A 14,211-nucleotide genomic window follows, 5' to 3' on the forward strand; every position below is an offset into this window, starting at 1 on the left:
CTGAGATGCAGTAAGTGAGAAAAAGACTCAAGAGAAGAACAGAATGTAGAGTTGACTTTGTTCATATAGTTATCAAGATGGGGAAGAAAGGGAAGGGTAGCTAATACAAAGTTGATGACTGGGAAAAGAACTGAGGGGTGGATAGACTGGAAGTCACAGTGAGGATGAAAATTAAAGCTTAGATTAGCAAGGCAGAAAGAGAAACATGGAATGACAAATATCATCAGATAAGGAAATTTCAAACTCCTGAATATAGAAATGGTGTGTTTGTGACTGATGACTGAGGGAGCATGGAGGAGTAGGTAATCTGAAATAATCAAGGTGAAAAAACTATAAAATTAGGATGTTAAAGGCATACAAATATGTATATTGAAGTCCCTTAGTGGTAGAGTAAGAGTTGAGGATGAGAAAAGAAGGAAGAGTCCTAAAAGGCTCCTTGTTAGCTGATCCCAAGAGATGGTTCTTATCAAACCTGGCAATAACAAAAAGTCACATTTTTGTGATTTTTTCCCAATGTCAGTTATCTCCATTTTTCTTCAGATGTTATGCCTTCCATTATCGCCAAATGCATTCATATCACGGAACATATAAAAGCACAGAAGAACAAATTTATCATAATTATTCCCTTGAATGTAATGGTTCTTGGAAGATTGTGCCAGAATTAATTTCTCACCACATAGAAAACTTTTTCAACTAAATGAAGCAATGACACCATGAAAAGTCATAGAAATAATTTGTTTTTTTTTTTAATTGGGGTAGAGAGGAAAGGTGACAATAACATTTCTTGAAACTTTGAAGAAAAGGCAACAAAATGGAAAGAACTCTTGGCTAATAGCAAAGATGCAAGTTCAACTCCGGGGTTGTCCAGAACCTCTCTCTGGGATATGAAGTACATGTCTCAGCCTCTCTGATCTATGAAAACACAAGGGTTGATTTGATGATTGCTAATATCCCCTCTGGTATAAAATAATATGATTGTATAATACTGTTATTAGATATGCTAGATATTCTATACTTGAGAGTTACACAGATGAACACATAACATTTATTAAAAGGGTCTTAGGGACTTGTCTGCTAAAATATATTAGAAAATATAATTATAGAATTAAACATCATCACCTGCAATATAGTTTCATGGAAAGGGCATAATAAACTATTTCATTTCGACCCAGTGAAAGCTATATTAGTAGAGGGCCATCAGATTGCACAATTTGGGGCAAACAGTTCTAGGTTGGAAAATGAATCAAGGTTGCATTCTGATCATTAATTCAGAATAAGACTCAGTGGTCACTGCAGTTGCAGCCTGGGGAGACTCCAAAATAAAACAAAACTGGATAGAGGGAATGCTTAATTCAGCAAAGCTCACAAATAGATAGAATGCAGCCAAACATTGGTGGAAAGCAGAGAGAGACACACACACACACACACACACACACACACATACACACACAGAGAAAGAGAGAGAGGGAGAGAGAGAAAGAGAGAGACAGAGAGAAGCAAACAGGCAGACAGAGATAGACAAACAGAGATACAGAGTGATAGAGAAAAAGAGACAGAGATGGAGACAGAGAGACAGACAGAGACAGAGTGAGTAGAGACAGAAGAGAACAGATCTCAGTTCAGTGTCTGCAGAAATACTCACAGTTAGGGGTGTGATATTGATGATGAACAAGCAAAGGAGAACAGGAAGAAAGAGTCAGAAAGGTAAGGAAGAATTAGGAGGAAGGAAGGTTTAAAAAATTCAAGGAAAATCAAAGGACATCCAGGAAGAGAGCAGGGTCAGTGGAGCCAAATGCAGAAAAGTAAAAAAAGGTGAAAATTTAGAAAAGACCATCAGACTTAATAATTTAGGAGAAACTAGTAACTTTGCAAAGAACAGTTTCATTTAAGTAGTGATGTCAGAAACTAGATAGCAATGGATTGAAGACAGAGAGGGGAGGGAATAGAGGGAATGAATGTAGATAACTTTTTTCTAAGAGTTAGCCTAAGGAAGGATGGAAAGACAGGAAATCACAGCTTGAAGGGATGATAAGGATTACTGATATATTTTTTTTAATGAATAGGGCAAAGTAGGAATACTTGAAGGTATTGAAGAAAGTAAAACACAGATGTTGACAATAAAAGAGGATAAGTAAGGAAGCAATATGCTGGAGGGGTCATAAACAGAGGGATTAATTTGGGAGTAAGGGCTCTTATAATCAAATACTAGAAAATAGGGAAAGAGTTGGGGAGTATTGGCAACAGGTTTTGAGATGAAGACAAAGGGAAGAAAATCATTTCATGGTATATAGATTGGATTTTCTCAATAAAGGATTACGTTTTAGGTTCTCAAGTGAGAGTTGTTGGAGAAGATATGGGAAATTTAAGAAAAGATAAGGACTTTTGAGTAACTTCTGTGGGGAGTTAAATGGGAAATCAATGAGAATAGAATAAAAAAAATATTGCGTTGAGATCTCAGTTGACAATGGATGACAATTTTTTTTAAAGCAATTGGGGTTAAGTAACTTGCTCAAGGTTACATGGCCAGTTATTTCTGGGTGTGGTGCTAATTATCAGAGCCCAGATTCGATCCCAGGTCATCCCAACTCTGGGGCCAGTGCTCTTACTCACTGTACTACCTGGCCGCCCTGACAATGGATAAAAAAATTTAACAGTGACATGACAATGAACTCTGGACAACCCCTTTATCCCCCAAAAATGTATGGTTAGGTATTGAGAACTACAGGGACAAATACAATTTAAATGCTAATTCAACTTTAGGTTTGCTTCAAAGGTTAAGTTTTGCATGTATTTTTGTGGGAGGGGGTTTGAAGGGGGAGGGCAGGGCAATGGGGGTTAAGTGACTTGCCCAAGGTGACATGGCTAATAAGTGTTAAGTGTCTGAGGTCAGGTTTGAACTCAGGTCCCCCTGACTCCAGGGATCTATTCACTACACCACCTAGCTGCCCCTTGCAGTTATTTTTGTAATAGAAACAAAGTTTCCTTTTGTTTTGTGTTATAAAGGAAACTACATGAAATCCTTTTCAAATTTTTTTCTACTTCAGTCATTAGGTTATAACCAAAGAGCATGAAGCTTAGAATTATAGCGCAAGGTTTTGATACCTAATAAAACCCACTTTTCTTGGCTCTAATCAATTTCTACAGTTAGTTCATTTTCTGTCAGCTGCTCTGCTTGTTCTTTACTCTGCCAACATCATGCCTCCCTCAGGAATAGTTCATCACCTGAAATCTCATTACAATGCAGATTGACTCAGCTTCAATACTCAACACCTCAGCACCCTCAGTTGTAGCTCCCAGTCTAAATCAGGGACTGGAAGGTGTAGAAATAAAGTCTTCCCAAAGCCTTTTTCTTAATAGAAGCCTTGAAACTTTCCAAGTACCTCTTTGTTTTCCATCAGCTGATCTGCTTGGTTTCTTTTCCATGAACATCATGCCATTTCAACAGAACCCCCAGGTGACCATTCCCCATTTAGCTCCCTTTTGCTTTTTGAGGAGAGGATGATTTCTTTTTCTAATTTGTATTCCCAGCTCTTACCACAGTACCTCACAGTAGGGGAATGATAAATGTTCATTGACTGACAATTTTAAACTGTTTGAACAATCTTTAAGTAGACGTGTACAGGAGATCTCACATCAAATTTCAAGGAAATACTGGCTTACCACAGTGCTCTGTCCTCCCTCCTCTTTTTTATCAATGATTCAGAGGAAAGGGTGGCAGGCTAAATGATTATATTTATGGTAATAGAATACAGAGAAAAATAGAAATTGTATCTAAGGGGAAAATTTAATATTCAGGAAGATGTCAATAATGTGCTAAAACTAACAAGATGTAATTTAATTAAGATGGAAATACATTTTCCTCCTATAAAGATATCTGTATATATACACATATATGTATATATGTGTGTATCTAGATCTATTTATCACACCCATTGTTGTTTACCCATTTTTTAAGAGGACCAATGATGTCATGGGGTTATGTCTTGACTTGTTATGAATTGGATTCAGGTGAGGCAGAGTTCCACAAAGTTGTCAACCTTATTCTCTCTTCCAAAGTCTCAAAGTCCATTGACAAAACAGAAGTCAAGATGACTGATGATGACCCAGGATGCAGTGGGTGGCCATATTAATAATGTTTAATTGCTGCACAGAGCCTGCTTCAGCTGTCTTCATGGCCATTGGAAGAATTTGCGCTCATCCATCCATTTTGTTGGGGAACTTTTCATATACTTGGGGTATACACTCCTTCATTTCATTATAGGTTTGAGGCCTTTCAGTTACTCTCAACCCAGTTTAACCCATCTGTCTTGTACTGGTATGTGGCCACTGCTACATGCTTCTTGGAGAAATAGAACATATACCTATGTATAATACATGCATGCACATACATGCATCCAGGAATACAGAATTGTCTGTCTTGATATGAAAACAATTGATAATCCTTATATCCTAAATCATTTGCTATTGGAAACTTTCTACTTTCTTCAATATATTGACACCTAAGGAAATAACATCAAGATGCTGCAGCCATGGAGGCTCTAAGGAGATAATGATCTTCTCTCACTTTGCAAAGTCAATTAGAATTGGCCAGAAGAGTTGATTGGGGGTTGGGAGAGAGCCAAAGGTATTTTTTCTTCTCAGTCTCTCACTACTTCTTTCTCATGCTTCCCCCCCCCAAAAAAAAAGAAAAGAAACATACATACACAGGCACACAGAGAGAAACACCACCCAGGGCAGTGCACTCACAACCACAAGCACCTGCATCTTCTTGGCTTACTCTACTACTTCCTGATAAACATAACCTTTAATTAACTTTTATATTTGGGCACTTCCAGGAACAATTTTGCATTGTGTAAAACTATTTAAAACTATTTATTATGCGATTTCAATATTTTAACAACTTTACTTCTAATTGTGCTATCACATTTCATTAGTTTTAGAAATGTTTCTAAATAGCATGTAATTAAACTGACACTTAAATAAACTACTTAGTTATTCTTTGGGGAAGTGCTTAGATAATTATGGGTATGACTTTCATATTGTTGCTCACTGATGTAAGTTTTTTCTAAGAAATCTAAACCTGGCCAGAAAAAAAAAGTCACTTAGAATCTTTTGTCAGCATAATCAGTGGAAAATATTGGATTATAATATGACCTTGAAATTGAGTAGCTAGGTATTCATTTTTTTTTTAATTTTTGAATGTGGAACTGGAGAAGAAAGATTATCTCATACTGGCATGGTGAAATTCATTTTGTAAGTTATTTGGACTTTAATATGATTGGAAAGAACACAAGTACCAACAAAAGCCATCACTATGGGCTATATAGGGTATGAGTTCTGGAAATCAGGGTGATTTTTTTCACATTTCAGGTTTTAATTAAAGATGTTTTTTAACAAGAAAACATTCCACAAAATGATATTTTAAGTACTTTATTTCTGTTAAAACTAAGGTTATTATTATTATGGTATTAATATTTATATTAATATAATAATAATGTTAATAATAATGATAATATTATGGTCAGTTATGTGTATTAAAGTACAAAAACTCCATATGGAAAGATTTTGTTACCAAATGATCAACATTACAGGCTATAAAGAAGAGAAAAAGGAATGCAATTATACTATGATCACTAGATGAAATTATTTTTCCTTTTCCCCCTATCATCAAAATTCATATGAAGAGGAGGGAACTCTTATTTACATTTTTAGCCTATTTATCTAATTTGTATAAAATTAAGTCAACTCAAAGAATTCCTCTAACAGAATGTTTCTCTTACCACTTCTTGTTCCCTGAAAGATAAGCATTTAAAATGTATATTCTTTAGATATTTAGTAGGTTATAAACTAATTGGGCTGTAACAAAACAATAAAAATGACAATATTATTTAAATTAACTTATGGATTTAATGTTGTATCAATTCAGTAAACAAATACTTTGTGGAATAACATAAAATAAAAAATCCATTAAGAAGAAGAAAACATCAAAATTCACTGGGAAAACAAACAGGGAAATGTATAAATGGAAGGGTGTATACCACTATAAAACCTCATACTACATTCTAAAGCAGTAGTCATGAAAACTATTTGGTTCTGGCTAAAAATAGATATGAAAATCAATGAAAGACATTAGGAACGCATGAAGTAGAAGCAATGCAAAACAGTAATTAAATGATTGATAAATCCAGTAAAAATAAATTACCAGAAGGTCTCACTTTTTGACAAGAACTTCATGCAAAAGAAAGCAGGTTAGAAAGAAATATGATTAACTTTAGATCAACAACATACACCATATACCACAGTGAACTCAAAATGGATATGAAATTTGGGTTTTAAAGGGGAAAGAAGAAAGCGTGGAGAAGTATGAAAAAGAGAAGGAAAAGAAAAGGAAGAGGAAAGAGGAGGAAAAAGGGGGAGGAAGGAGGAGAAGGAAAAAGGAGAAAGAATGAGAGGAGGAAGAGACTCATTAATGTTAGAGGAACTTTGGAAAGATAGGGGCATCAGTACACCTTTAGTAAGCATGTAAATTGGCCTAAAAATTTAAGATAATTTTTATTTATACAAGAAAAGTAATGTCCTCAAATTTCTTACTCCACTGACAAGTTGAAAACAGAAAAGACCGAAGCTCTAATATATACCAAAATATTCACAGTAGCACTCGGTGTGTGGGGAAACAAACAAACAACACAGAAAAATAACAAAAAGAAAAAGAAAAAAAAACACTTGCAAAGCCCTCCCCCCCCCACCCAAACAATCAAAAATACCATAAAGCTGAAAAAAAGTGAATGCCCCCTGATTGGGAAATGTCTAAATGCTGCTGTATATGAATGTATAATATCAGACATTTCATGCAGTATGTGATGCCAAATATGAATTTAGAGTAATCTAAAGATTTGTAAGAACTAAATTAGGTTGAAATAAACACAAGCAAGAGAACAGCATACGTATATTGACTGTGACAATGTAAATGAAAAGATCAATAAAAAGGATGGTGAACACTGAGTACCTGAAAATGTGATGATATCCCTGGAGAACAGATAAGATAATGAAACATCTCTTCTGCCTTCAGGAACAGAGGCAATTGATGATTATGGCAGAATGTCATGTACATTGTTATATGGCATCATTTTATTAAGTGGTTTTGCTTGCTTATATTTTTGTTATAAAGGAGGGTTCAATCTGATAAGAGCAGGGGGATAGAAAAAGAGTCAGTCACCTAGCTTTTAGAATACATCTTCTAGGGGCAACTAGGTGGTGCAGTGAATAGAGCACAGTCCCTAGAGTCACAAGGACCTGAGTGCAAATTCAACCTCATACACTTAACCTAAAACTATCCATGTGACCTTAGGTAAGTCACTGTAGCAGCAAGCACCTCAAGCGTCCTCAGGGTTTGCAGCTACCACAGATTCTTGGATCTGCTTTGTTAAAGGAAAGCAACTCAAAATGGGTTAACAAGCTTACTTTAATCAGTCAGACATATATCGTTTACCTTGTTCAAGGGAAAAAGGTCAGCACCCCGAACATCAAAGCATACAGGCAGAATTATCAAGACAGAAACAGATCAAGTAGACAGATTTCCAAACTGTCCAACCATTACATCCATACCAAATCAGCATCTGGGTTTTTCAAAGCCGGGGGGGCCCTGGACAACGGCTTCCCAGAATACAGATCAAATCACAGAACACTTCTCAAAGTGAGCCCCCAAAACAAAGGTACACATCAGGGTTTGTATAGCCTTCTCCTGGCTCAGAGAATGCAACAACCTTCTGGACCCACTGGCCAATCAAAAAGTATCCACCGAAAAACAAGCCTCCCACCCCAGGCTTCAGGTGCACTTCAGCCTAGGGGCAGGGAAGATCTTCCAAATTTGCATTCCCGTTACAGTCACTTAACCCCAATTGCCCTGCCTTCTCCCCTACAAAGAGCAAAAAATAAAAATAAAGAAAAAAATAGAATACATCTTCTATATGCCAACTTTTATGCTAAGCACTATTTTCTCCAACTTTATGTTGTAAAGAAAAATTAAAACAGCAAAACATATTTACAATAAAATATTTCATGAAAGAATTGTGCTTATTTCTATAAGCCTGATCTAATGTTTTTTTTTTCTTAACGAGAAGAAACCAACTCATTATCTCTAATGAAAATTATTGCCATTAGACATGGAACTGTGTAATAGTGTTCACAAATAATAGGGGATTAAAGTTAGTTCTATAACTGTATTTTAGTATAAAGTATAACAAGCTGCTTAAAACTAAAAGCATATTGTTTCTATTTAAGTAAGAGTTTTAAAAGCCCCAAAATGACAAATAAGACATAAATAAGCTAACAAATCTCATGATTTGCTTAGCAGTAAGAAGAACGATATTAGAAGCAAATAAGTTGTAGAACTTACCCATTGCCTTTTACCCTATATATATTCTACTAATAGGTCTTTACACTGCCTTTTACTTTCTAGTTTATTTACTTTTTGCTTTTTCTGTAACTGAAAATTCCTTAGTATGGACACCTCTGGTTAGAATATTCTCTCCAAAAATGAAAAATCCCACATTGCCTATGGTCACAGAGTTAATATGTCAGAGGTAAGACTTTCTGAATCCAAGGCCATCAGTCTACTTTTATACAGATATTTAATGTTTTCCAAATTCTTTTTAAAATCCATGTATTCTTTGGTAAGGATTATAAAAGTAATTTTATCAATTACTCAGTATGACATAGTAGCATTGGAGCCAGACGGACCTACGATTATGGCCTACCAGTGATACACAGAAGCCAAATGACCATGGGTAAAGTCTTTTATGTTTTATTTCTGTTATCATCATTTATTAAATAAAGGCAAAGTATAAATATTGTTAGGAAATGAAGGTAGGAACAGTTTAAAGAGAGTTCATATTTATCAGGCACAGAAGAATAACTTTGTGGAGAATTATTGAGAAATATTAAACAAAAATTTTCTTGCCTGAAAAATATTTTTTCACTCCAAAGTTAATAATAGATATTTAATAAATGTGAGTGTGTTTTTTCCAATATATCTGTGCAATGGGTCTTTAAAAGTGAAATTTTGATGATTTAAACTTAAGATGAGAAAATAAATAACAAACATTTCAAGACAATACAGCAAGTAAGAGCTTTTGATGTAGTGTGAGAAATACTTTATTCCTAAATCAAAGACACAAATATTATCCTATCACTTTGCTCAAGCAGCTCCATTTTAAGCAAGTCACTAAAACTTTCAGACACCTGTTTGTGATTGTTCATAATGAGGGGACTAGAATTTCTCATATTTTCACAGATTACAAACTTGAAAAAATCTCAGAGGTTATCTTGTCCAGTCTTCTCATTTTACAGATTAGGAACTAGGGTCAAGAGAGTTTAAGTTACTTACTTAGTACCACACAGATAGTAAGTGGTACAGCAGGGTCTTAAACCTATTGCTTCTGACTTGAAAGACAAAGTGTTTTTTTTTCCCTGATTAAGTTCTGAAAATTATATGATTTTAATAAACCTTAATTTTGTTGAAATAATGTCATAATTGTATTAAGTTGTCTTACTACAATGTCTTACTCCAAGTGCTTGTAATTGAAACCTATATTTTGAGGGAGGACCCAAACAGTCATCCATGATTCTCTGGATTTGGCAACTAAGCCTCTATTGTTTTGTCTCTCAAGTTCAAGTAACTCTTCCTCTCATTGATGAGTTCTTTCTGAAACATCCATTTTGGGGAAAGGAACAAGCCAGAAATCCTTCATTTTCTAAGTTTTGACAATATGCCCCTCTGTAAGTTCTTCCACATTCCACCACTCCCTTTTCAATTATCTTTTTTGTGTGTTAGTTTCTGCCATGAAAATGCAAGCATCTTCAGGGCAGAGACAATCGTAATCATCATCATCATCATCCTCATCATCATCGTCGTCGTCGTCATCATCATCATCATCATCCTCATCATCATCCTCATCATCATCGTCGTCGTCGTCATCATCATCATCATCATCCTCATCATCATCGTCGTCGTCATCATCATCATCATCATCCTCATCATCATCGTCGTCGTCGTCATCATCATCATCATCATCATTCTTATTTGCAACTTAGTTCTTAGCACAGTTCCTGGCACAAAGTAAGCACATAATAAAGACATGTTAATGTGAATGTACACTAGAGATCATTTCAAAAAACATTAGCATCACTTGCACAGGTATGATTGAGAATTTATTTAGAACTTGGAGAAATCTGCCTTTTTTTTTACTTGCTTTACATACTAATTCATTATTTACTCAGAGAATTAGTCCTCTGTTTTATTTCTCATCAGAAAGGAAGAACTAGATGTTGAAGTGGAAGTTACTAGAACTTTAAGAAAAGGTGACCATGCCATCTGAAATTTCATCATGGCAAAAAAAAAGGGAGATTTGGTATAGTCTCTTGCATTTTTCAGTTGTTTTAAAAGTTGAATTTAAAAGGTTCAGGGAATAGAGATGTAGTGCCTCTAAAAATAAAATTTGTGCAACATTATCACAAATTATTTATTGATGAAGAAATGTGGTTTTAAGGGAGCTTTTTAATGAGAAAGATTTTAAAGGACAATTACAATGTAAGTGTCAAAAGAAAGTCGCATAGCCAATACGACATTAAATTGTCATAACACTGTAAAAAGAGTAAGAGAGATACTAAATCCATATTAAACTAAGTCGGAATTCAGGAAGGAAAGAAACAAGGTAAACATTGGTAAAAATTTAAAAAAAGGAGAAAAAGGAGGATAGGAGGAAGGAGGGGACTGAAAGCAAGCGAGGGGAGGGCAGAAGGAGAAGAAAAGGAAAGGGAATGATGAAGGAAGTGGAAAAGAAGGAAGGGAAGGGGACAAGAAGAGAGGAACTGATAGGAAAGGAGTGAAAGGGAAGAAAGAAGAGAGGAGAGGAAGGAAAGGAAATGGATTTTGGTTAGGTGTCTGTCATAATTTCTTTCATAGACATGATTGAAGATTGTATAATACCTTAAGATAGTAATACTCAAATGCAAAGATTCAAGCTTGAGAGAAGTCAATAGTGACATAAAAGAGGGCATTTCACTGAGTTCTATTTTTATCATTTTTTAAATAGACAATTTGGTTGAAAACATAAGACTTGGTTATTTCTGTTTGTTATATGAAGCTAGAGAAGACAATGAAAACAGTGTAAGACAGAAAGCAAATTTCAGAAAGATTTTGGCAACCAAGGAATGATTATAACAAACTAAGAAGATAATAATTTAAAGGAGATAAATGAAAAGTCATATATTTAGGTTCAAAAAATCAATACCTAAGTACATGTTGGGGAATATAAGACTTAATGCAATAAGGTCTGAGAAACATTTAGCTACAAAGACTAGAATTAGTAGCAATGTGGCATGGGGTGGGGTGCAGGAAGACTCCAGGTTTCTGCTCAATTTGAGGCATAACTTCCTGCTAGAGCAGTACCAAAACAGCATCATCTGCTTTGTGATGACTCATTCCTTAGCCCTCTAGGAGTGGTTTGACAGTCACATATATCAGCAATATTTTAAAAAAATCTTGCATAGAGTAGGAAGTTGGACTAGGTGACTCCCAGGTTTCTTCTAGCTCTAAGAATATATGATTTCATGGCCTTTAAAAACCAATTAAATTTCTAAATATATTCAGAATAATTATTTTCTACACTTGCTATCCTCATTTTCTCTTCCTACATTAATATATCTCTTCTTTCAATGCTTGCCCCTTTCTTCCCTCTAATTATGATGATTAACATAGTATATAGGAGAAGATATATAGATTAATTATTAAAGACTATCTCTCAGTTTTTTATCTCTATTCAGGTTCATATTTTACTCTTCAATTGCTTTATGAAGACAGGTTTCTTTATTTAGTTAAACATTGCCAGACTCAAGCTGCCAGTAATGATTTTAATGAGTGAAGGATAAAGCTGTACAATAAATGCTCTGTGTAAAAAATCTTAATAAATATGGCTTTTAAAAATACCTAAAGCTGGTAAAATTTATGAAAAATATTGACTCGGATTAAACATGATTATTTTTAACATACTTGCATTTTAACTGAAATCTTGTTATTTATGTGTTACCTCTCTGTGCCCTTTATAACAATTTTACTAATGGATCTAGATAAGCATGCTTCAAAAGGTCACTGTGCTACTATACATAGGGTGAAAGGTTGGCATTCTTCAAAAATTATTAATAAGTAGCGACGAGAAGCTAAAACTCTTTTTAAAAACCCCACTAAATATTAACTGAGTAAAATAATATCCTTTTATGATTAATCACTCTCTAAAGCCTTATTCTGATATTGTCTTTGAATAGAGATTATCTTCTTTTCTCAAAGACTATGTTAGCAGTGTAAAAGGAAACCATGGTGGATACTAACCAACTGGAAATGCTTCTAATATAAACCTTACAATAGTCTGTGTATCAATATTATATAATAACTAACCCAGGTAAACTTGAGGGTATTCATCTTCAGGAGTTCAACCATGAGTTAGGGGTCATTGTCATTGTTATTGCTCTTGTTATGATCATTGTTTTTGTTGATTCTAGTGCCACAAAACTCATGAAAAAAAAAACATGGATATATTGACATTAGCATCAAGGGAGAGAATATTCACAGCAATCAAAAATATTTAACATTGAAACAATAGGTTTTTGCATAGAAAAGCAATGCTTTTTATAATCAAATTTCATGTTTCCTTGTTCAATGTTTTCCCCACCCCCCATGCTAAATAATTTCTATAATACCCCCTTTTCCGTAATTGACTCTTTCCTGTGACTAACAAATGAATCATCACCATGAGGCTCATTACCTAGGGAAACATTTGATCAAAAAATATAATTTGCTTGGTGACACAATTGAAGAGATGGAAGTTATATGATGGTATAGTTATGTAGATTCAGCATTGATTGAATGGCCAGCCCCAGAAAATAATCATGTATAAGTTGATGCAATTTTGGAGAAATGTCTCTATTGAAGTGCCTCCAGGAATCTGCTATATTCTTACTGTTAAGCATTTTAATCAATGAAATAAATGAATTAGTGTCAAACTGGCTAATGCTACAAAGCTGGGGGAGATAGTAAATATATTCTAGAACAAGGTCATGATCTTGAAAGATGAAGAGACAACAATGATGGGTCAAATCACTGAGTGTTTATGAAGGGGAAATCTAATAATGATAAATGTGGGCTATTAAACTTGGGTTAAAAAAACAGCTTCTAAATTTTGATGCAATGAAGCATGGTTTCAATTGAAAACATTTTGTAGGTTTTGTTACAGATTACAAGTTCAGTCCAAACATGGTAGACAAAATCTGTAATCGTTTTCTAGGCTGCACTGAGAGAGCCAGTGTCTAGACCCAGGGAGATGAGAGAACCACTGTATTCTGTCCTATTCACACCAAATCCATGTCATTGTGTTCTGTTCTAAATACCATCATTTATAAAATAGCTTATGAAATAGATCATAACAGAAGAGGATCACCATATTGGTAGAGTCTTTGAGGCTATGCCATGTGTGGATCAACTGAAGGAACTGAGGATATTTACCTTAGAGAAGAAAAGATTAAGTAGGGAGACTTAATAGCTCTCTTTACATATTTAAAGAGATAAGATGTGAAAGAAGTTTTATATATATATATATATATATACATGCATATATGTATGTATATATGTATGTATGTGTGTATGTGTAACATATGTATGTGTGTGTGTGTGTACTTTTTTTTTCTTTGTTCCAAAGGTCACTAGGTCTGGAGTCTTGGGAAGAAGTTGCAGAGAGGCAAGTTTTTTTTCATATAAAAAATATTCTTACTGTAACAATTATAGCAATCAAAAATGCAAATAGCTACCTGGGGAGGTAATGGGCTCTCACTGCTTAAGATTTCATCAAGCAAAAGCTGGGTGACCACCTGTCAGCAAAACTGTAGAAAGTAACACTATTAAGATATTGATTCAACTATATGACCTCAAGTCCTTTCCAACTCTATCCTTCATTTATAGAATCTGCACTGTACTGTGCTGGGACACCAGATAGAATATCTGATCTATTGAAGCTCATACTCCAAGGGGGAAAGCATGCACACACATTTTAACTTTTATGAATCATTCCAAATGGCAGCCTGAGAATGTGAAAAATTTAGTGATATTAGGGGAAGGGAAAAAGCAGCATATTAGTCAAATCTTAATTATACTGCAATTCCATC

General features: G+C 34.6%; 1 long non-coding RNA gene across 1 annotated transcript in view; it reads right to left on the minus strand.

The window, feature by feature from the left end:
- Positions 1-9,137: 9,137 nt before the first annotated feature.
- Positions 9,138-14,211, minus strand: part of LOC138174973 (uncharacterized) — a 47,669-nt gene continuing 42,595 nt past the window's right edge. Inside the window, exon 2 of the long non-coding RNA XR_011171839.1 lies at positions 9,138-10,107. This is a non-coding gene — a long non-coding RNA (uncharacterized lncRNA). The remainder of the gene's footprint in view (positions 10,108-14,211) is intronic.

Source organism: Petaurus breviceps, unplaced genomic scaffold (assembly GCF_028583685.1).
Source record: "Petaurus breviceps papuanus isolate PSGF00001 unplaced genomic scaffold, PetGlider_PUasm1.0 76, whole genome shotgun sequence".
Classification (NCBI taxonomy): domain Eukaryota; kingdom Metazoa; phylum Chordata; class Mammalia; order Diprotodontia; family Petauridae; genus Petaurus; species Petaurus breviceps.